The sequence below is a fragment of the Mixophyes fleayi genome, chromosome 2, assembly GCF_038048845.1.
Source record: "Mixophyes fleayi isolate aMixFle1 chromosome 2, aMixFle1.hap1, whole genome shotgun sequence".
Classification (NCBI taxonomy): Eukaryota; Metazoa; Chordata; class Amphibia; order Anura; family Limnodynastidae; genus Mixophyes; species Mixophyes fleayi.
Window position 1 is genome coordinate 110,187,273 of NC_134403.1, and position 24,382 is coordinate 110,211,654.

Here is a 24,382-nt window from a genome sequence, read left to right on the forward strand (position 1 = left end):
GGGTGACTGTGCTAATCAACCAAAACCTTGTTCTGGCCTTTGTTGACTCGGGGAGTGATCTCTTATTGGTTTCCAGCTCTGCTTTACCCGAAACCACAACTTCTCGGTTGCCCAAAGTGAAAGTTCTTTGCGTACATGGCACAACAGAGGGGTATGAGAGAACAATACAACCAGTCACACTCAAAGACAAAACTGTTATGGTGGTAGCTGCCATAACACCTAAACTCCCATATCCACTCATTTTGGGGCGAGACTTCCCACTGTTTAATGATGTCCTCGGTGAGCGGATCCGGCCGGACATGCCGGCAACTGATGCAATGTTTGGAAGCCCGGTCTTAAAGGAACCGCCTAAGAATCCACAATATCTGGACATCGATCTTTGGGAACCGCCAAACCGGAATTCCATCCTGGGAGTCACAGCAGGAGTTCCACAAAAGCATCCAACTGTGGGGAAACATGGACAGTCCAAACTAGCATTGGTCGGTGATGTCGCAGATGAGCCCACCCCACCTGTCAGTGAGGATACGGACTGGTCCGCAATACCAATTTTGTTTCCTTTGCAGGACTTTGCTCGAGACCAACTTAACGATGCCACTTTGGAACATGCCTTTAAAAGTGTGACTGAGGTAAATGGGGTAGCGAAAGCCGCCCAGCCTGCAGAAGGTATACCATATTTTATTGTTAAAAATAATTTCCTGTATAGAGTTGCTAATGTACAGGGGGAAAAAGTAGAACAATTAATGGTTCCTCAGGTCCATGTAACCCTAGTGTTAAAAGCAGCACATACACATGTATGTGGGGGACACCTAGGGGAGGATAAAACACGGGAACGAGTTCTGCTTAGGTTTTACTGGCCCGGTGTACACATGGCAGTGAAAAAGTATTGCCGGTCCTGTCCCATTTGTCAGAGAACCTGTCCCAAACCCATGTACAGGGCACCTCTCATTCCAATACCAATAGTACAAGTTCCCTTTGAACGGATAGCTATGGACCTTGTGGGGCCCCTGGAAAAATCTGCACGTGGGCACCAATATATACTAGTGGTGCTTGACTATGCAACCAGGTATCCAGAGGCAATTCCCCTACAAGACATAAAGTTCAGCACCATAGCTAAAGAACTTGTATTGATGTTTACATGCTTGGGAACACGCAAAGAAATTCTCACAGATCATGGTACTCCATTCATGTGTAGACTGATGAAGGACATGTGCCAGTTGCTAGGGGTTACGGCGCTTCACACCTCTGTATACCATCCACAAACAGATGGCTTGGCGGAACGCTTTAACCGCAAATTAAAGCACATGCTCAGGAAAGCAGTGGCTCAAGAGAAAAAAGATTGTGACACTCTTATTCCCTATTTGATGTTTGCCATCCGTGAGGTACCTCAAGCTTCAACAGGGTTTAGTTCCTTTGAGTTATTGTTTGGGAGCCAGCCCAGGGGTATCTTGGATATGTTAAAAGAAGGGTGGGAGCAGCAAGGTCCCAGGGAGCCAAATCTGGTACAATTTGTGTCCCAAATGTAGGAGAGGCTAGGAAAGATAGGGCTCATTGTGCAGCAACATGTAAAAGAGGCTCAGGAACTACAGAAGAAAACTTATGACAAAAGTGCTGTTTTTCGATCTTTCAAGCCTGGGGACAAGGTCCTAGTCCTGGTTCCTACCCAGGAAAGCTACATTTTCGCCCATTGGCAGGGTCCATAGGAAGTTCTAGAGGCTGTCGGTCCTGTCAATTACAGTTAGGTAGGAGAAGGGAGGAGCAAATATATCAGGTGAACCTCCTTAAACCCTGGCATGATGAGGAAACCTCTCCTCAGGTAGTGAGTACTGCTATTGAAAAGTCTGAAGTGCCCATAGAGCCAGCCTTGTCCATTCAGCAGAGACAACAGACTGAAGAAATGATTCGCTGGAACAGGGATGTCTTCTCTTCCATTCCTGGGCGCACTACCTTAATCGAACACGACATTGTCACTGCGCCAGGAGTCATTGTCAAGCAGAAGCCATATCGTATTCCAGAAGCCAGACGGGTGGACGTTAGAAAGGAGGTCGAGAAGATGCTCCAGTTAGATGTAATTGAAGAGTCCACTAGTGAATGGAATAGTCCCATTGTGCTTGTCCCGAAACCCAATGGGACAATTAGGTTCTCCAATACTTTAGGCGCCTAAACAGTATGTCGCAGTTTGATGCCTATCCGATGCCACGTGTGGATGAACTAGTGGAAAATCTTGCTGGTAGCAATTATTTAACAACCCTTGATCTAACAAAGGGCTATTGGCAAGTTCCCCTGACTTCCACGGCCAAGCCAAAGACTGCATTTTCCACCCCTGATGGTCTCTATCAATATAAAGTCCTACCCTTTGGGTTGCATGGGGCACCTGCCACCTTCCAAAGGGCTATGAATAAATTGCTACGACCTCACACAGCTTATGCAGCTGCTTACTTGGACGATATAGTGATTTATACCCCAGACTGGGGATCACATTTAGCCAAAGTTGAGGCGGTCTTAGCTTCATTACGGTCCACAGGGTTAACAGCTAACCCAGAGAAATGTGCCATAGCCATGAGAGAAGCCAAATATTTGGGGTACATTGTTGGTCGAGGGCATGTAAAACCCCAGCTAGACAAAGTGGAGGCAGTCAAAAATTGGACAAGACCAGAGAAAAAGTTACAGTTAAGAACCTTTTTAGGCTTAGTTACTACAGGCGGTTTGTAAGCCACTTCGCCACTAGAGCTGCTCCACTTACGGACATGTTAAAAAAAAGTTGCCCAGATAGATTAACCTGGTCTGACTCTGCAGTAACCGCCTGCTCTGATCTTCGGTTAGCACTTTGTTCCTCTCCAGTTCTACAAGCACCAGATTTTACCCGGAGGTTCTTCCTCCAACCTGATGCTTCTGGTGTTTGCTTAGGTGCAGTCTTGTCACAGGAGAAGAATGGAGTAGTAAATCCTGTCCTGTACCTAAGTCGTAAGTTGCTTCCAAGGGAACAAAAATATGTCACTGTGGAAAAAGTCCCCTTACTTGGAGACGCTAGGGAGAGGGATATGTAACAAAAGGAGGCATTTAGCTGGCAATATGCAGATTAAGCAGGGAAGTAGAGTAAAACATTGGCACAGTTATGTACCTAGGTGGAGATTAAACCAGGTAAAAACATATGTGTAGTTTAAAATTGGTTTACTTACATGATTTAAAAGCTGCTTCCTCTCAGCAAACAGACAGGGTGGGTCTGATAGTCTAAACAGAGCTAGGGATGGGCGTTTCCTTTTAAAGAGAAGGTGGGTGTGTCACCTGTCCATCAAGCTAGGCCTGTGGGAGGAGTGTCAGGTATAAAACCCTGCTTGTTTCATTGTTCAGGGAGATCAACGCTGGGCTAGCTGGCTGATCTGGACAGAGAGCTTGACTATGTATAGTAAGCGTTGAGGGTCTCCATAATTGCTGTGCAAGTATACGGTGTCAAAACATTATTACCATCGTGACAATAAAGAACCATAAAAAGGAAGAAGTTGTACGCGTGTGCTTCTGCAGTAGCGGGCTCTTGCCACAATTCAAATGATGAAACTATCACAAGAATATCGATATTAAGATAATAAATAAAGAAGTATTCTCAGTCTACCTATAATATGCAGTAGGTGTATGCAATACAATTACCATGTAAATCACGTTACTTTGATATAGTATAATATTTTTTGCCAAGTTATACAACTAATATGCCAATCTAAATTGTAAATGTGCATGGATTTATATAACTAAGAGTGCAATTAGAAAGGATATGCTGGAGAGACACTGGAGAGACACTAAGGGCCTGAATCATTAGTGGACGTATTCTTGGAGCAACTTGTGTAACGTATTTCATTTACATATACACAATATACGGAAACCAAAGTTCAACAAGCAACTAATCTCAAGATGTTCATATTGCGCCATTTATTGCTGCATTCTAGCTTGGGATTATAGTTTTTTTTCTTCTGTATGTCTCGCTTACGTAAGAGTACACTAGGCATTGGTATAGTGATAACTATGGATGCTTAAGTTTATATATGCAGGAGATTTATTAGCAGCTGATTTTGCATCTTTGGTTGTTTATAAAATCACAAATTACAGATAACAGATCCTTCAGGACGGTGAACAATAATGTGTGTGTAATGTGTAATTCTTAATTTGTAACATTAAAAACTTGAGGTTTACACTTGTGCATACTTACAAAAAAGAGTATAACAGCGCTCACCGTTGTGTGCTAAATAAAGTTGCCAAATAGGGGGAAATAGAAAGGAGATCCTTAATCCTCTCTAGCAAGATACAACAAATAGAGAATATATTCCCCGGCGCTAAATGAGGGAACTAAGTAAAAATAAGAAAAGGGTATAGGTAAAAAATCTTATATTTATAAATAAGAAAGTAGGTATATTCCCACAAATAGAATAATATCAAAAACACATAAAAATTAGAGATGAGCGCACATCGGGCATTGATCAGGGTAGAGGGAGGGTGTGTTAGGTGGTCCTCTGTCCTGGTAGATCTCGTGCTGTGCTGTTTAGTTCTGTGCTGTGCTGTTTAGTTCTGTGCTGTGCTGTGCTGTGCTGTGCTGTGTTCTGCAGTATCAGTCCAGTGGTGCTGTGTGCTGTGCTCTGTCAATTTTGAGTTCAGTGGTGCTGCTGGGTCCTGTGCTGTGTTCTGTTCAGTCCAGTGGTTCAGTGGTCCTGTGTCCTGTGCTCTGTGCTTCTAAGGGCATAGTTATTTCCCCATTATTCCCAAGTGTTTAAAAAATTAAAAAAAGTTATAAAAAAAAAATACCAAAAAATAATTTAAAAAAAAAATAATTACAACAAAATTTGCAAAACCAATCCTGCAGTATAAGCCCATTGGTACTGCAATATTACCAAGTTCACACATTCAGCAGTAAAAGTCCAGTGGTGCTGTGTGCTGTGCTCTGTCAATTTTGAGTTCAGTGGTGCTGCTGGGTCCTGTGCTGTGTCCTGTTCAGTCCAGTGGTTCAGTGGTCCTGTGTCCTGTGCTCTGTGCTTCTAAGGGCATAGTTATTTCCCCATTATTCCCAAGTGTTTAAAAAATTTTAAAAAAGTAAAAAAAAAAAATACCAAAAAATAATTTTAAAAAAAATTAATTACAACAAAATTTGCAAAACCAATCCTGCAGTATAAGCCTATTGGTACTGCAATATTACCAAGTTCACACATTCAGCAGTAAAAGTCCAGTGGTGCTGTGTGCTGTGCTCTGTCAATTTTTAATTCAGTGGTGCTGCTGGGTCCTGTGCTGTGTCCTGTTCAGTCCAGTGGTCCAGTGGTCCTGTGTCCTGTGCTCTGTACTTCTAAGGGCATAGTTATTTCCCCATTATTCCCAAGTGTTTAAAAAATTTAAAAAAAGTTATAAAAAAAAATACAAAAAAATAATTAATTTTTTTTTTAATTACAACAAAATTTGCACAACCAATCCTGCAGTATAAGACCATTGGTACTGCAATATTACCAAGTTCACACATTCAGCAGTAAAAGTCCAGTGGTACTGCAATATTACAAAGTTCACACATTCTGCAGTATATCAGTCCAGTCCAGTGGTGCTGTGTCCTGTGCTCTGTCCTGCTGAGTTCAGTGGTGCAGCTGGGTCCTGTGCTGTGTCCTGTTCAGTCCAGTGGTGCTGTGTCCTGTGCTCTGTGCTTCTAAGGGCATAGTTATTTACCCATTATTCCCAAGTTTTTAAAAAATAAAAAGAAAGTTATAAAAACACACTAAAAAAAAAATAATAAAAAAAAATAATTATAACTAAATTTGCAAAACCAATCCAGCAGTATAAGTTCATTGGTACTGTCTGCAATATTACCAAGTTCACACATTCTGCAGTATCTTGTGCTACATATAATGGAGACCAAAAATTTGGAGGATAAAGTAGGGAAAGATCAAGACCCACTTCCTCCTAATGCTGAAGCTGCTGCCACTAGTCATGACATAGACGATGAAATGCCATCAACGTCGTCTTCCAAGCCCGATGCCCAATCCCCTAGTACAGGGCATGTAAAATCCAAAAGCCCAAGTTAAGTAAAAGTAGCAAAAAGAGAAACTTAAAATCATCAGCGGAGAAACGTAAAGTTGCCAATATGCCATTTACGACACGGAGTGGCAAGGAACGGCTTAGGCCCTGGCCCGTGTTCATGACTAGTGGTCCAGATTCACCCAAGGATCTAAGCCCTCCTCCTTCCCCCCCCTACAAAAAATTAAAGAGAGTTATGCTGTCAGCAACAACAACAAAACAGCAAAGAACTCTGCCTTCTAAACAGATGACATCACAAATCCCCAAGGCAAGTCCAAATCCCCAAGGCAAGGGTGTTGTTGGTTGTGAACCCTGACCTTCCCATCACTGTACGGGAAGAGGTGACTCCATCCAGCATTTGCAGCACGCCCTCTGCATATGCTGGAAGGATCACCCACAGTCCAGTTACAGATTTGGCTAATGAAGGTGTGAATGTTGTACACCGGAAGGAGGATATTGATGTAGCTGGCGCTGAGGAGGATGTTGATTATGATGCAGACAGATACCAAATTGCCTTTCTCAATTTCTATTTATATTCTAGATTATATAACGGCTGAATAGTTTTCTATTTTACTCCTACTGGAGAGGGGATCTGATGCAGACAGATACCAAACTGCCTTTGTCCATTTCTTTGTATATTTGAATTTCTAGCTCCACAGTCTGTGCAGCCTGCTTTTTTTATCTTCAAAGTATTTACAAGCCTTGCAATTGTAAATTAACTAGAGGTAGTGACGTTGTAGAACTCCAAAAGGCAGTTTGGAAGCCCCTGTACAAACTGGCTCTATTTTACCTGAGTTGTCCCCCCTCCAGTGTGTACTCGGAAAGAGTTTTTAGTGCAGCGGGGAACCTGGTCAGTGCGCTGAGAAGGAGGTTGCTTCCTCACAACGTTGAAAAAATGATGTTTATAAAAATGAATAATCAATTCCTCAATGAAGTACAGCACTGCCCTCCAGATAGTACAGAGGGACCTGTGGTTGTGGAGTCCAGCGGGGACTAATTGATAATGTGTGAGGAGGAGAAAGTACACACTGTAGGGGGAGAAGAATCAGAGGTTGAGGATGAGGACGACATCTTTCCTCAGTAGAGCCTGTTTAGTTTGTACAGGGAGAGATGAATTGTTTTTTTGGTGTGGGGGCCGAAACAAACCAATCATTTCAGCCACAGTTGTTTGGTAGGCCCTGTCGCTGAAATGATTGGTTTGTTAAAGTGTGCATGTCCTATTTCAACAACATAAGGGTGGGTGGGAGGGCCCAAGGACAATTCCATCTTGCAACTATTTTTTTGGCATTATGTGACCATTCAACAGTCATTTGCCATGTTCAAAATGTAAAAGAAAATGCCAACAAATTCAATAAATTAAATCAAAAGTTAAATGCCCTGTGTTAGGAACTCCCAAGTCAGTACAGTGAAACTCGGGAACTACTCAGAAGGCAAGGTGTTCGCTGGAGCCCCTAGTGGTGGGGACAGACTGGGCTGCGGACCGACCGAGGGTCGAGTAGCGTAAACTGACTTAAAGGAGTTTCCCAGAAGTGGAGTGATTGGTGGACTGTAGTATAAGAGGAATCCAAGGTCCAAAGGTCACAGGCACAGATGCAATATCCAAGGCCAAGCGAAGGGTCAAACTCACAGGCAGAGAAGCAAAATCCGAATTCCAGGCAAAAGGTCAAGGTCAGAAGAGAAGGGTCACAGGTCCAATAACAAGCAGGGGTCAAACACGGGTGGTCAAATCTAAGGTAGCAGGAACCTAAACGGATAGTACAAGCAGGCAGCAGGACTGAGGACAGAACGCTATAACCGACAGTGAGGCTGCAGACCTCACTGCCTTAAATGTACAGATGAGCCAATCAGAGTCTAGCTCTGAAAATACTTTCAGGAGCTGACTAATGAAAAAATCACAGTCTAATAGCCAGCAGGCTATTAGATCTTCCTGCGCACGCGCCCAGCTGTCCCCTGTTGCCGGGACGCGGCGCTACAGTGCAGGGCGTCCGGCCGTTGCCTAAGCAACGGTCGGGAGTTAGGAGGAAGTGACGTCCCGGTCGTCATGGTGACGGCCGGGACACTGGGGCAGGCAGAAAGCGTACAGCCGCCGCGGCTCGTGACACCCTGTCATTATTTAAATCAGATGTTTTGACGTGCTAGAATTAGTGTAGTGTTAAGATGTTATAAACACTACACTTGGAACTTGGAGGAGGTATTGTGGCCCCGGTATCAAATTGGGTACCGGGGCCACCCCACTACGCAGTCCAGATACTTGTTTGGTGGAATTCTGACCAGTTGAGGGTGTATTTATTTTATTGTGGCCCCGGTATCAAATTGGGTACCGGGGCCACCCCACTACGCAGTCCAGATACTTGTTTGGTGGAATTCTGACCAGTTAAGGGGAGAATTTATTTTATTGTGGCCCCGGTATCAAATTGTGTACCGGGGCCACCCCACTACGCAGTCCAGATACTTGTTTGGTGGAATTCTGACCAGTTAAGGGTGTATTTATTTTATTGTGGCCCCGGTATCAAATTGGGTACTGGGGCCACCCCACTACGCAGTCCAGATACTTGTTTGGTGGAATTCTGACCAGTTGAGGGTTTTATTATTATATTGTGGGGACCACTCTATACCACACTACCACTCTATACCACTCTATTTAATACTTTAATTCTATTTAATACTTTAATTCTATTACTAATTCCCATAAAGAGGAACTGCCGCTTCTATTTAATACTTTAATTCTATTAGTAGTTACCATAAAGAGGAACAAATTAAACAAATTTTACAAAAAGTATAATATGACTTACAAACACTACACTTGAAAGATGGAGTCTTTAAATGAAAAAGTCACTCTTCATTGCACAACTATGTGCAACAGGGACAGTTTTTTGGTTTACAAAGTCAACCAATAACACTTCGACCCTGTCAGTCTTTAACATACTTGATGGGATCTCAATGATGAATGCTCTGTACCATGGTTGGAGGAGGTATTGTGGCCCCGGTACCAAATTGGGTACCGGGGCAACTCCACTACGCAGTCCAGATCCTTTTTTTTGGAATTCAGATCCGTGGAGGGTTTTTTAATTATATTGTAGGGACCACTCCTCTACGCAGTCCAGGTACATTTTTTGGTGCGATTAAGACCAGTTGATGGTTTTCTTATTATATTGTGGTGACCCACTCCTCTACGCAGTCCAGGTACATTATTCGGTGCGATTCATACCAGTTGATGGTTTTCTTATTATATATATTGTGGTGACCACTCCTCTACGCAGTCCAGATATATTTATTGGTGAGAATCATACAAGTTCAGGGTTTTCAAATTATATTGTGGTGACCCACTCCTCTACGCAGTCCAGGTACATTTTTTGGTGCGATTCAGACCAGTTGATGGTTTTCTTATTATATATATTGTGGTGACCACTCCTCTATGCAGTCCAGATACATTTATTGGTGCGATTCATACAAGTTCAGGGTTTTTAATTTATATTGTGGTGACCCACTCCTCTACGTAGTCCAGGTACATTATTCGGTGCGATTCATACCAGTTGATGGTTTTCTTATTATATATATTGTGGTGACCACTCCTCTACGCAGTCCAGATACATTTATTGGTGCGAATCATACAAGTTCAGGGTTTTTAAATTATATTGTGGTGACCCACTCCTCTATGCAGTCCAGGTTCATTTTTTGGTGCGATTCAGACCAGTTGATGGTTTTCTTATTATATATATTGTGGTGACCACTCCTCTATGCAGTCCAGATACATTTAGTGGTGCGATTCATACAAGTTCAGGGTTTTTAATTTATATTGTGGTGACCCACTCCTCTACGCAGTCCAGGTACATTTTTTGGTGCGATTCAGACCAGTTGATGGTTTTCTTATTTTATTGTGGTGACCCACTCCTCTACGCAGTCCAGGTACATTATTCGGTGCGATTCATACCAGTTGATGGTTTTCTTATTATATATATTGTGGTGACCACTCCTCTATGCAGTCCAGATACATTTATTGGTGCGATTCATACAAGTTCAGGGTTTTTAATTTATATTGTGGTGACCCACTCCTCTACGCAGTCCAGATACATTTATTGGTGCGATTCATACAAGTTCAGGGTTTTTAATTTATATTGTGGTGACCACTCCTCTACGCAGTCCAGGTACATTTATTGGTGTGATTCATACAAGTTCAGGGTTTTTAATTTATATTGTGGTGACCCACTCCTCTACGCAGTCCAGGTACATTATTCGGTGCGATTCATACCAGTTGATGGTTTTCTTATTATATATATTGTGGTGACCACTCCTCTATGCAGTCCAGATACATTTATTGGTGCTATTCATACAAGTTCAGGGTTTTTAATTTATATTGTGGTGACCCACTCCTCTACGCAGTCCAGATACATTTATTGGTGCGATTCATACAAGTTCAGGGTTTTTAATTTATATTGTGGTGACCACTCCTCTACGCAGTCCAGGTACATTTATTGGTGTGATTCATACAAGTTCAGGGTTTTTAATTTATATTGTGGCGACCCACTGCTCTACGCAGTCCAGGTACATTATTCGGTGCGATTCATACCAGTTGATGGTTTTCTTATTATATATATTGTGGTGACCACTCCTCTACGCAGTCCAGATACATTTATTGGTGCGAATCATACAAGTTCAGGGTTTTTAAATTATATTGTGGTTACCACTCCTCTACGCAGTCCAGATACATTTTTTGGTGCGATTCAGACCAGTTGATGGTTTTCTTATTATATATATTGTGGTGACCACTCCTCTACGCAGTCCAGATACATTAATTGGTGCAAATCATACAAGTTCAGGGTTTTTAAATGATATTGTGATGACCACTCCTCTACGCAGTCCAGGTACATTTTTTGGTGCGATTAAGACCAGTTGATGGTTTTCTTATTATATTGTAGGGACCACTCCACTACGCAGTCCAGAAAGATACCTCGTTGCAACGTTTTGGACTAATAACTATATTGTGAGGTGTTCAGAATACACTGTAAATTAGTGGAAATGCTTGTTATTGAATGTTATTGAGGTTAATAATAGCATAGGAGTGAAAATAAGCCCAAAAACTTGATTTTTGAACTTTTTATGCTTTTTTCAAAAAAAATCCGAATCCAAAACCTTAAATCCGAAACAAAACCTTTCGGCAGGTGTTTTGCGAAACAAATCCGAACCCAAAACATCACGAAAATCCGAATCCAAAACACAAAACACGAGACACCAAAAGTCGCCGGTGCACATCCCTAATAAAAATACATAAAAAAATATATATTAATATAAATTGTCTGTAGACAAAGACAGCAATCGAACATATGAGAGAAAATGTTAGTCCAGAGAAAATAAAAGGTGTTCCACTGAAAGTGATGGGCAGATCCCAATGAGCTGCACCAAAGGGTAACAAAATCCAAAAAAAGGCCCTGTAGGCATCAAAACTAAGACACTTGCTTGATTCCTTGAACTTAAAGTTAAGTTAAATATTTTTTCCTGCTGGACAAAATCTCATGTTTACCCATTTAGACAGTATCTCAATATAGGGGCCAACAATTTTATACTATATATAGGGAAAATTGGGTGAAAATTCTTAGATATCAAATTATCCTTTTCCAACTTGGTAAAAAATGAAATATGAGCTATATTAATATCTGGCAGTATGGCCTTGTCATCTACTTTGTGTTTAAATAGATAAACCAGAATTGGAGTTAGTACTGAAAAGCGGCAGCATAAATAATGATTGGCATGATATGTTGGGACCTGTAGTGCTCCATGAACAAAATTCAAATTTAAATCTATTTTTGGTATACCTACCCCAGATCTATTGCACCAGGAGTGTTGGAAGAGCCCTAGTGCTTTTTAGCAAGTGGCCAGTTATACCTAGTATGGGGCCCACATATTTTTCTGGGGCTCAATCCACTTAGGAATCCAGCCCTGTGCTGGGCTTGTGTGCCACTATGGCAGGAGTACCCCATACCATAGGTTTCTGTACTATAGTGGTGGTACCAGTTTGGCAAAGCCTAGTGCTGGTACTGGTAAATTCATGCTTTTGCAAGCACCAGTCACTGGATATGTGCAAGGTGTTCTCTCATCTAACATGTCCCTATTGGTGCTGAGAATGGTAGACCTCCGCATCAGAACCCGAAGACACATGTTAAATGGATTTATTCAGAACGCTTTCCTTCCAAAGCTGGAATCATTCAAGATGAGTGTTGTGTATGTGTTCTCTTTGAATGTGCAGCAGCATTTTCAAAACCCACTCATTAATAGACACCTTTAATAAGAGATTTATTAAAAGCAAACATTCAGGAAAAAAATATCTTAGATTATCTAGCATGGCTTTATGATTTGGTTGAATGGATGGAGCAGAAGCCACTTCTATTGCATGAGTGGCATAAACATGTAGAGCAGGATTCATGCACCTGAATTTGGCCTGGATAACCCATAAAGGACCTCCCTTTCTACTAGGGCCTTCACTGCTACTGATGCCTTCAACATGTGACGCAATAAAATCTTAGTGCAGGGTGTAACCTCTGCAGTTGCCACCAAGCCAATTTCAATATCTCCCAAGTCAATACACCGTAGAAATTGGTGAATTGCTGGGTGCCTCCTTATGTTAGTGTAAAATGCTGCTTAACCAGAGACAAAAATAAGCAATAATATTAACGACCTACAGCTGCCTGGGACATTCAGGCACCAGATGAACTTTGTGTAGCGCACAAAGGGCGTACAATGACCCCTGCAATGTGACTGTCAGTATTTTCACTGTTGGTATTTAAATCTGTCAATATTTTGTCCATGTAGGTATTTAGAATGTCAGGATTTTCTCCATGTCAGAGTATTTGCATTGTTAGGATTTTCATGTCAATATTGTTTCTGTCTGTATTTTCACCATCAGAAATTCATACCAAACCTTTTCAATTTTTTCACTATATATATTGCCATGATTTTCAGTTAGTCAACTTACCGCCAGATATTATCTATGTCTCGTTTATCTGTTTTAAATTTTAATCATTACCATAAATAATTCAGTAGCAATGCAGTTTCTTAGTGTAGGCAATATATATTTGTCCACCAACTGTAAATTTTAAGAAAATCACCTTAGATGTTTTCTGTTCATCTATGACTGCAATGCACTGCTCCTTATAATATTAATTTGGTTGTCAATAATAACAACTTTGTTACACAAGTTAAAATGAATACCAAAGAAATAGACCATAAGCATATGTAAAGTCACCATGAACTGCATAGGAGCATATTGCTGGAGGTTTTAAAAAGGTTGGGCTGGAGTTAAATGACCTGCAGAGGTGCATAGGAGGCTTTTGGATGAGACTACTTAATGTGATAAAGGGGGCAGAGAATGTATGAGTCTGGTCTGTTTTAGAATGGTTTTACTATGGCTTTCCCCAGAGACTACAGGGTGAAGGAGTTGGAAACAACAACTAATTCCTCTCCTGGCACTGGACTGCTGGGGTGTAATGTATTCTTGAATGACCAAAGTTTGGTTTGTAAATCCATGGATCACAAACATATCAGATTAATAAGGCTGATGGCTTATGCTGGCTAAGGAAGAGAACAGAGAAGGTTGTCTGGTACTTCAGGCTCTAAATTATTTGGCATTTATGTTAAATTGAGGCTGATGCATAAAAGTGGATAGTCTCTTATCTAATATCAGTGCAGAGCACAATCTTTAAAAGGTGTTTGCAGAAGTTGGATCTTAACCAGAAGGACCATAGTAATCATACTTTCAGGATAGGCACTGCTAGAGCAGCTGTGAAGGCTGGATGTTCTGCTCAGTCAATTAAAGAGCTGGACAGGTGTAAGTCCAGCTGTTATAAGAAATACATACGGGCACAGTGCATTCTATGGTTATTGACATTTATGTTTTTTTAAGGTTTTACCTCCATACGGTCATCCCTTTTTTCCTTTTACACCACTAGGCTGATGGTGTTTAGTGGGGCTCCAGTTGTATCTTTTTTATATCACACTGTACTACCTCCATGTTACAAGTGATCATCATGATACAAAGAAGGTATGAATTATGGGCAATTTTATTTGTTTTTTGGGCAAGCAAGAGCCCTTCAGCTAAGAACAGAGACATTTTCCCAGAATGTTAAATGGTTGGCTTTTTAAGATCATGCAATGGTCTTCCCTTATTAATACTTTGCTCATTGCCAAAGTAAAAATTGGGGTTCCTGATGTACTAATTACACAACTAAGAGGGAATGAACTGGGAAAACTAAAGGACATCAAGTTTATTTGGAAAATTTAGGCCGATTTCAACATAATAAAGGCACTCTGGTTGATTGGTTTGACATTATTTCTAAGAGAGCGTGGAGGGTTTCCAACAATGGCCCTTATATTTTATGGCCTGATCTAAAGTAAACAGCCATTAGATAATTCTTAGCAGACAAACGAGGTGCAATGGTGGGTCGTTACATAATTATCTTTGGGTATGATCATTTGTTCAGGTTGGAGGAAGTTCACTTCACAGATGAAGGCTTGGTCCTATTTATTGATCAATTATTTACGAGTCTTATTAGGCTGTGAAGGGTCACTGCTTTTTGACAGGTTATGCTTCCTGTGGTGTGGAACCTGGCTGTGGCGGGAACGCATGGCAATCAGCAGTTGTAGATGACACATTTGTGTGGTGCTGGAGCACTTTCCCTCAAAATGGAGACTCATTGTTAGTTACACTTCCCCTCTGAGGGGGATTGCGGTTTCATCTGTGTGTGCAGGCCCCAAATACTGATTCAAATGAGGGAGAGTGGGGCCTCTCAGCCTAAAAGTGTCATGGGCTATGGTACACATCATTTTTAGTGTTGATATGGGATGGGAGCTGATTGACCATTGTTTTCCTTCACTATTACACTAAATTAATTTAAATCAAAATATTCTGAGACCTTTCTCCACCAAGCAAGTACTATGTGTCGTTATTATTAGTTAAGAGAACTGTTGTAAGGGTATATAAGGTTAAAGGAAACATTGGGTCAACCAGCAGGCGGCTTAAACTTAAGGCAACATTTCATATTTGAACAACACTGATACTATCGGTAAATCAAAGTTTTGTTTTTTCCACAGAAGATGCATTTATGTCAAGGTCTGTCAAGCATTAAATTTAACTTTCAGAAAAATTTAATTTTCTTTACAGTTATCCACAATCCTTATGATATGTTATAAAATGTATGTGGTCTAATAATTGCTAATATTTGTGTTATTTTTTTTCTTGCCTCGTTACTCTTCCTTTCTCCCAATTTCAATTCTTATTTCTTCCTCTCCATAGTATTGTAGTGAAGTTTTCATTAACTATGTTTTTCAGAAGATATTTAAATTCAAATATTTAAATTAGTACTCACATTTTAATATCATTTGCATTTATACAATAGGACACTCAAGACAACAAAGTTAATTGCAATCCAATGTGTGTTAATGGTGCTTTGAAATTTTCATCAGAGTAGTGAGTGATGTATTAGCTATGAATAAACTATGGATTAAGAGAAGTTCATGGAGAACTAATTAGCATTCAATAAGTCATTATATCTATTTATCGATTTCAGACAAGAACTGCTGAAATCATGTATTGTTGAGATGAATCGGACATATGAACATATATCCATTATTTTTTGTATGTCTTTTAACAGCTTTTTTACGCATATGCGTCCAACTCAGCATCACCCCTATATGTCAGTGTTACTTATGTTTATTGATGAGAATATTCATTGTAATGAGCTGAATATTGAAAATCTGATTGTAAGAGGAGTTTAAAAAAAACACAGCTGGGGGCGGGGCTTGGCAGTTAAAATGGCCGCATGGGCATTATGAGACCTCCTACCACTGCACACAGTTTTTGGGACTATTATACCCCTTAACACAGTGACCCAACTAAAAAGCGCTTGCCTGAACACCTGACAACCTAGGCTTTCCTCCGGTACCTGTTTCGCCTGCCATCTTGCAGCTAGAGATACCCCACGGGAACTAAGCTTATTTTGGCGTGAACGGAGTGTTCCCGAGACCTTAACAGAACTTACCTGCAACGGGACCAGGACTTGACTGAAAACTTCCCAGTAGCCAAAGTCTGCAAAGTCAGAGATGCAGGGGGACCTGTTGGAGCTGACCATGGTCTATCATCAGCGGTTTCCTCTTTCTACTCCCAGTCACCGTGTATGCACATCCGTGCCTACTCCTGCCGCCTCTCACTCGACAGTGCTGGTCTTCTTTTGGTGCCCACAAAGAGACACAATGTGAGCAGCACATAAGATTTGAAGCTGCACCATAGATAACTGGAGAAATCCTACTGGCTCATAACTGTGCTGTCTGCAAAGGGTAGAGCAGAATCAACGTTCACAGTAAAATATTGCCTCCATTATTTATATATTTGCATTTCAGCTCTTCTATATCCTGACTACTAATATTCAAGTTCGAGAAGTACTTTGCCTCTTTTTCCTTGTGTGGGTACTAATAAAAAGCAGACACTTGTTGAGATCCATGTGGCTATATTCATACTGTTTCAATCCTAAAGCCAAACTGCCAACTAGTGACTACTAAGAAAATAACACCTGTAGGCTGCAATTTCCTTGAGTGCCTGTATGGTACCAGAGAAATAGCTACCAGCATCCACAAAGTGAATGCACTGGCTTCCTTTTAGGCTACTCAACCAATATTCACATTTATATGTTTGCTAGTAAAGGGCAGACACCATTTACACCATTTACTTTACTTAATGAGTCACATATCCATATTTATCTTGCTTCAACTTTAAGGCCACACACTTCCACCTAGTGTCGGCTAGTGGAACAACATCTTTGTGACTGAGCTGCTAACTTGTCCAGGTTCTGTATGAGACATACTTACTGATAGTTATGCAGAGAAAATCTCTTATATAAGTGTCTCCAGCAAGATTCCTATCAGCTGACAACAGCCTTGAGCTCCTATGTTCTGGCCGTGCAGCTGGCCTGTATAGCATTTAACAATTGGTGGATGACCAGGATCAGTTGCTGAGTCAAAACCGTTTAAGAGACCTCTCTTACGAGTAATGTACTTAAATGAAACATAACCGCATTAACCAGGCATATGGCATAATCATGTCGGGTCCCTCTGTCCATCTCGCCCTAATTTCCTACTCAACCTACTAAAATGTCAGCCGAATGCATTTGACCTAATCTAGCAATATATTGTATTGTACCTCGGTATTCCGTATTACCTGGTCTGTTCCATCTCTCGTTCAATTTTTTAAACCACAGAACACCACTTCTGGCACTTGCATCTCTAAGAGGTTGGGAATGTCCAAAGACAAGGCCTCCACCAGTGCCCCAACTACTCAATCAATGAGTAAATGTAAATACACCACCGAGAAAGAATCCATTGACAATTTAGATTCTGATGGCCCCCTTACAATCAAAAATTCACAGAACATGATATTTCTCTTTAAATCCGAAATTCTGTCAGAAATTAGATAATCTATAAAAGAAATATATTGTGAAGTCACTGAATTGGGCGGGCGCACTAGTCATATAGAAGATAAAATGGAAGAGTTGGTGGCCTCCCACAACGATCTCATAACGGAGCATGAAAAGTTACAAGAAGAAGTCCATACATTCTGAGATAAATTTGCGGATATGCAAGACAAATCTAAACGTAACAATATTAGGATTCGGGGTATCCCAGAACACAGTCACCCCTCCTGAATTGCTCCCTTATGTTACAGATCTCTTCCGCAAATTATTACCTGAAGCGACTGAACAAGACCTGATGATAGATCGCATCCATAGGCTCCCTAACCATCGATCAGCACCTGACAACATGCCTAAAGACACACTTATGAGGATCCATTTCTTTAAGGTTAAAGAGCGTATAATAAGAGCGGCTAGATCAGAGGACAATGCTGAACTTCTACAGAACCTTCATATATTTCAAGACTTTTTCTATGCCTCAATAACTAAACGTAGATCTTTCCACGCCATAACTAAAGCATTGAAAGATCAGGATATCATGTACAGATGGGTGTTCCCAGTCAAGCTAATTATCCGGAGGGACAATGTCACTCATGTTGTTTCTTCAATAGCAGACTTTACTGAAATCTTGGGATGTCCCTGCTCCTAAATTGACCTCAACTTCTAGACTATGTCTTGGACAGGATTGGTCAAAATAACCTTAGGAAGGAGATAATTTGGATTTCATACCTCCCAGCACTTAGACAGATACCTACATTTACAGTGCTACAAGTTACGGGACACTAGCTTTACAACCACCACAGTAGACTTTTCACGGTTGTTTTCAGGGAGATAACTATGGCATGCCAGTCCCCAGCGGAAGAATCTGTTATTTCCCTATTGTTGGTTTCTTTTTCCCAGTTCTCGTTTTTCTGTAGGTGCCGTAGAGAATGTGCAAAGACAACGGCCTTCACCTTTGGACGAAAGATAGGCCACTGCTTAGAGGTTCTTGCTGTTTCTTGACATTTGATGGTTAAGGTACAATATACATAATGTGTCACATTTTCATTGTTAGAATATGTTATATTAAAATAATTGAAAAAATTCTATGTATGCTTAATATGGTTGAGTTTTTTGATTAGTTGATGTTCATGTATAGGTTGATGGGTTGGCGTGAGCGAGAGGACTTTGTAGAAGCCCAGGCCGCCCCTAATTACTCATTTTGCTGGTCTCTTTCCCTACCAGCAAATGTATTGGGTTATTTTGGTTTCTTTCCTCTTATTTTTTCTTTCCTCTCCCATCTTTCCTCTTACCTTTCCTCTATTCTGTTCATAGAACACTCTAATACTTATAAACAGTCCTTTACACCTTTACCTTCTCAATGCTTATTTCAGCTAGCCGCTTCTTGATTTGAGATATGGGTTAACATTTGACCGTCAGGTGTGGGTTCCTATAGCCAGAGTTATTGTTTTAGATGGTTAATTTTCTTACTCAAAATGCTAGGGGCTTAAGCTCCCCAAATAAACAGAGATTAGCCCTAACTTCATTTTATAAACTTAAAGCTGACATAGCAGCCTTGCAGGAAACACACTTTATAGCTGCAGCTCCTCCTATTCTGTGAGATAAACATTATCTAAGATGTTCTACAGCCAATGGTCCTCTTAAACGCAATGGGGTAGCTATATTATTTAGTAATAGAGTTGCCTTTATCCACAAAACTACTATAGCAGATAAGGCGGGCAGATATCTGATTCTGATCAGCTTATTAGAAAATTTACCAGTCACCCTGATCTCACTGTATGCCCCAAACTCCAGACAGATCTTTTTTCTGAAGGTAGTTTTTCAGAAAATTGAGAAACATAGAGAGGATGGGCTGATTGTAATGGGGGACTTTAATATAGTTGCTGACCTGAAACTACATAGGTCTTCCACTTTTCCGACTTCTTCTACTTCCACTAACATTTCGGGCTCCTCCCTAGCTTTTACTAAACTAATGGCAGAACATGATCTCTATGACGTGTGGCGAACCTCAGATTCCAATGGTAGGGACTACATATATAATAATAATTATTAATAATAATATAATAGTAATAATAATTAATATTCCTGCACATATCTCATTATTAATGACAAGTGGACACTTCAGGCTACTAAACAGATTAAAATCTTACAACTGACATGGTCCGATCATGCCCCAGTATTCTGGTCATGGTAGTGTGAAAGAGCTTATGTACCTGGTAGGCCATGGCGTTTGCTGGCATACGTCCTGACCCTTTTAGAAGCTAAGCTAGATTTTAAAAATGCCATACATCAATATTGTCAAACTAATTCCCTAGGTGACACAAACTTTTTAAATTTTTGGTGTGCTTCGAAAGTGGATCTGAGTGGTGTAGCAATCCAGACAGGGTATCGTTTGAAAAGAGCCAACGCTCATTTCCAAAATGAGCTAGAAACAAAGATGCTTATACAGGCCCAAGATCAGCTTCAGAAATTGCTAATGTACAAATCTCAACAAGCATTGACAAGATTTCGGCAAAAATTTTATGTTGCAGGAAACTGGGTGAGGAAACTTTTCGTTAATACATTTAGGGGTCAACATGCTCAACTTAGAATCAAACATTTGATAGATGAAACAGGACAGAAAGTTTCTAACCCTAGAGACATAGCCAACATGTTTGCACAGTACTATGCCAAACTTTATAATCTAAAGGAGAATAGTACTTTACATCAACCAAGTCCAACAGATATAGATAGTTTTTAAAGTAGCTTACATCTCCCTACAATAAATCCAGAGACTACGGATGCCCTGTCTGTCCTTTGGTCCGAAGCTGAAATCCTAGCAGTCATTAAAAGTCTCCCCAGGGACCATGCTCCAGGATCTGACGGCTACATTAACATTTTATGTTACATTTCAGGAGGAGCTCCTCCTGTTGCTTGAGCAATTGTTTAATGCGGGTACAATACAAAGGTCATTCCCATCCGAAATGCTAGAATCCCAACTTGTTACCATATCCAAGCCAAGGAAGGAACCTGCCTTAACTACAGACCAATAGCCCTTTTAAACTCAGATATCAAAAATATATGCTAAACTGATAGCAAATAGGCTCAATGGGCTCCTCCCAACCCTCGTCCACCTCAATCAGGTGGGTTTTGTCCAGGGGGGCAAGGCCTCAGACAACACACGGAGGGTACTTAATGTTTTAGAATGGGCTTCAGAAAATTGATCTGAACTTCTTGTCCTCTTCCTTGATGCCGAGAAAGCAATTGATAGGTTACATTGGAGATACATGGAAAGAATTCTTCTTTGGTTTGGTTTTTAGGGCAAATTTCTGACAGCCATAACTGCTTTTTACTCTAATCCCTCAGCTGAGGTGTTTAGCAACAGCTTCTTGCCCGGTAGATTTCTAATCACAAATGGTTGCTCCTGTCGCCACTGATCTTTATTCTAGCAATTGAACCCTTTGCAGCAACTATTAGATCCTCACTACTGTTTCCAGGTATCACTATTAAGAATACCTCACACATGTTATGTCTGTTTGCAGATGATGTATTGCTGTTTGTGACCAGCCCAGAGACTTTGCTGCCAACCCTGCATAACATCCTTGACGCTTACATTCGCGCTTCTTATTATAAGTTAAATTCTTCTAAATCGGAAACTCTCCCAATAAATAATTCCCCTTTGAAGGTGAATCACCTCAAAAATGCCTTTAACTATTCTTGGAAGACAACGGCACTTCCGTACCTGGGCATTCAAATCACCCCAACCCTGGAAAATACAAGTAATTAAAATTTTTCAATGTTAATACAACAACTCCTTACTTTAGCCAAATCCTGGGTCAGCTGCGAGGTCTCCTGGCTGGGAAGGCTGGCGTCTTTCAAGATGCTTCTGTTATCAAAAATGATATACTTATTTCGAACCATACCTGCAACCATTCCTAAACCACTGTTTGATGAACTGCAATCGATTATGATCACATATATTTGTAAACTTAAACCCCCTCATATAGCTAGCTCTCAAATGAGCCCACTTAAACAACAGGGTGGTCTATCCTTACCAGATTTACATAAATATCATGATGCTTGCTTACTCTCCCAACTCAGAGATTGGTCCCTGCCCCCTTACCAGAAACCATGGGTCGACCTGGAAAAAGCACCTAATCTACAGTTCCCACTGGCAGATTTGCTCTGGGTTCCTAAATCCCAACGAACATTGCATGTTTATCTACCATGAACAACTAGAGACTCCCTAGCAGTGTAGGACAGATTGTTGAGGCAAACCCTGACCTTATGGTTCCTACTAAAAATATCTCATTAGCAGCTATTGTCAAGCTTATTTCAGACTTAAACCTTTATCTTTGGCCATTTCACTCTCTGATTTACTTGTGGGACAGAGTTTACTCTCTTTTACGCAAATGCAGGAAAAGATGTACCTGCCCCCCAAGAATTTTATAAATACTTACAGCTAAGACATTGGTTCACAGCCCTCCCAAGACAAGGCCTGGGTGTGACCTCTCCCCCGATCCTGATACACATGAAGTTGACAACAGGAAAAAATAAAGCCAGCATTACTTTTTGGTATCACTAACTTCTCCCATCCCTATCAGACTAGAATTCAGATGCAATGGGAAGCTGACCTCCGCATTGACCTAACTAGTGAACAATGGGAAGCTATTTTTGTTAACTCATTTCGAATGTCTAAATGTATGAACCATACAGAAACGATGTTAAAACTAATGAACAGGCTGTACCTCACCCCGACCCGACTCCATAAAATGTGGCCTGCTCAGTCGAAATTCTATTGGAGACAATGGGGTATTCCAGGTGACATAATGCATATATTCTGGAATTGTACTCTCATACAGTCGTTCTGAGTGCAAATTTTTAAGCTAGCTAATAATGCTATTGCCCAGACTCTTATTCCTGCCTCGGAAGTTTCATTATTACATCACTTTCCCCTGCAATTTCCACTCCATGCTAAATATGTGTTTGGTCATATTTTGATTTCTGCAAGGGCTTCTATAGCACAAAGCTGGCAATCCTCACTCCCACCTTCGATAAAGAAGGTAGTGACCAAAGTACAATATAACTTTGAAATGGAGACTGTGGGCATGCCATATTCTACTGCCCCTGCATAATCATTAGTGAGATGGTTTAGTTGACACGAGTATGTTACAGAAGGTGGAGGAGCGTCTTAGGCCCAACCAAACTATATTCTGCCTCTCCATCCATCCTCGCTTAATGAACCTCTTCATCGGTATCCATAGTTTCCTCCAGGTGGCTAGAACGAAGGATAACTTTTTATTTTTATTTTGAACAAGTAGCTTATAAGGTTCCTGACTATTCACATTAAGTGTATTACAGATATTGTATTGTTTGTTGTGTTCCTCCCCACTATGTACTCCCCCTACCAATTTATAAATCCAAAACATCTCCCTACAGGGTAATTTATTTGCCACATTCAATCTCATGGCCTGATTGCAGATAACCTAATGTATATCAAACAGGCTTGGTGCTTTGGTACAGGATTCTTGGGTATAAGTGTATTCAGCAAATAACTACGCACATTGTGAGATTATATGTCAGCAGAATTTTACATAAGTATGAATTCTCATTCTGTTCAGTTCTAGTCAGGATTTCTAGACTTTCTCAGTTGACACAATTAACAATTTGTTGCCAGCTTGTTCTAAAAGACAAACTAAATGGATCAGTGCATAGACAGCTTAATTCAAAATAAATAAACCTAAAAGTTTAGCAACATAAGCATATAGGAGTGTTTTCCATATTGAGAAATGTGATTCTGCTGAGCTGACGCCATCTTGCTACCTGTCAGCCATTGTTTGCAAAGCGCTGCGCCCACGACCTTGTATATAACTGACAGGAGAAAAACCACCAACCCCCCCCCCCCCCCCCCCTGCGAGAATGTAGCAAGGTTTGTGTAAAGGAAACATGCACAATAATTAGTTAAGACAAAGAAATGACAGTTAGCTGAAGTACGCAATTCTGATTTCTGTATAACCGGAGTGCTATGTGAATTTGTAAACAATAAAGCAGAGAAAATTTTGAAGACTCAGAACTTGCAATGTGTTTTATTTCTCTCCAGCTGGTTTATTGAGCTCAACTGATAAACTGACACTTACAGGTGAACTTATTGATCCAACAATATGGAAATTCTCTTTTTTCACATGCGTGTTCAATCCCTGTCTTACTCTGCCATGTGAGTCTCATATGCCCTGAAGACCTCCTGGTTAGCGTTCATGGTCACTGTTTTAAATTATGCCTCTTTTCTAGCATTGTGTTGCTGTTCTTTTGCCACAGACACAATGTTTTTCAGGTGATATGACACCACCAATGCCCAGAAGGAATCTGATGCTATTGAAATTCAACAGCATGCTCAGGGTTAGAGCAGCGCAGCCTCTGCACAGTGAATCACAGGCTCAATTAACAATCTGCTGCAACCTTTTCAATATAATTTTATCTGTGCAGACCTGCATCAGGGAATGGCCTAATGACTAGCTTCTAGAAATGTGTAGCCATCACCTTGGGCTTATTACCACAATTTCAAGCCTATTTAAGCAGCTTTCTCTGAACAGCACATTGGCAGTTTATTGAGCTTATCTCTGTGAACCAATAGTCTGCATTCTGAACCTTCCTGGTTTTATTCATGTCATTGAACCCTGGCTTTTGGGTGTACAGTATACTTTTCTGATTCTTGACCCCCTAGCTGTCTGGCTCCTGAACCTTGTCTTTCAGACAAATACCCGTTCTGTCTCTGGACCCCTGGCTAATTCTCTGGACTTGCTATTACTTGTGTCCCCAGACCGACCCTCTATACTTAAAGGTACAGTATAACTTTTCCAAGTAAGACTACTCTATGAATCAGTATCTGCCTGCCATGCAAAGACCAAAATTCCTGACAGAAA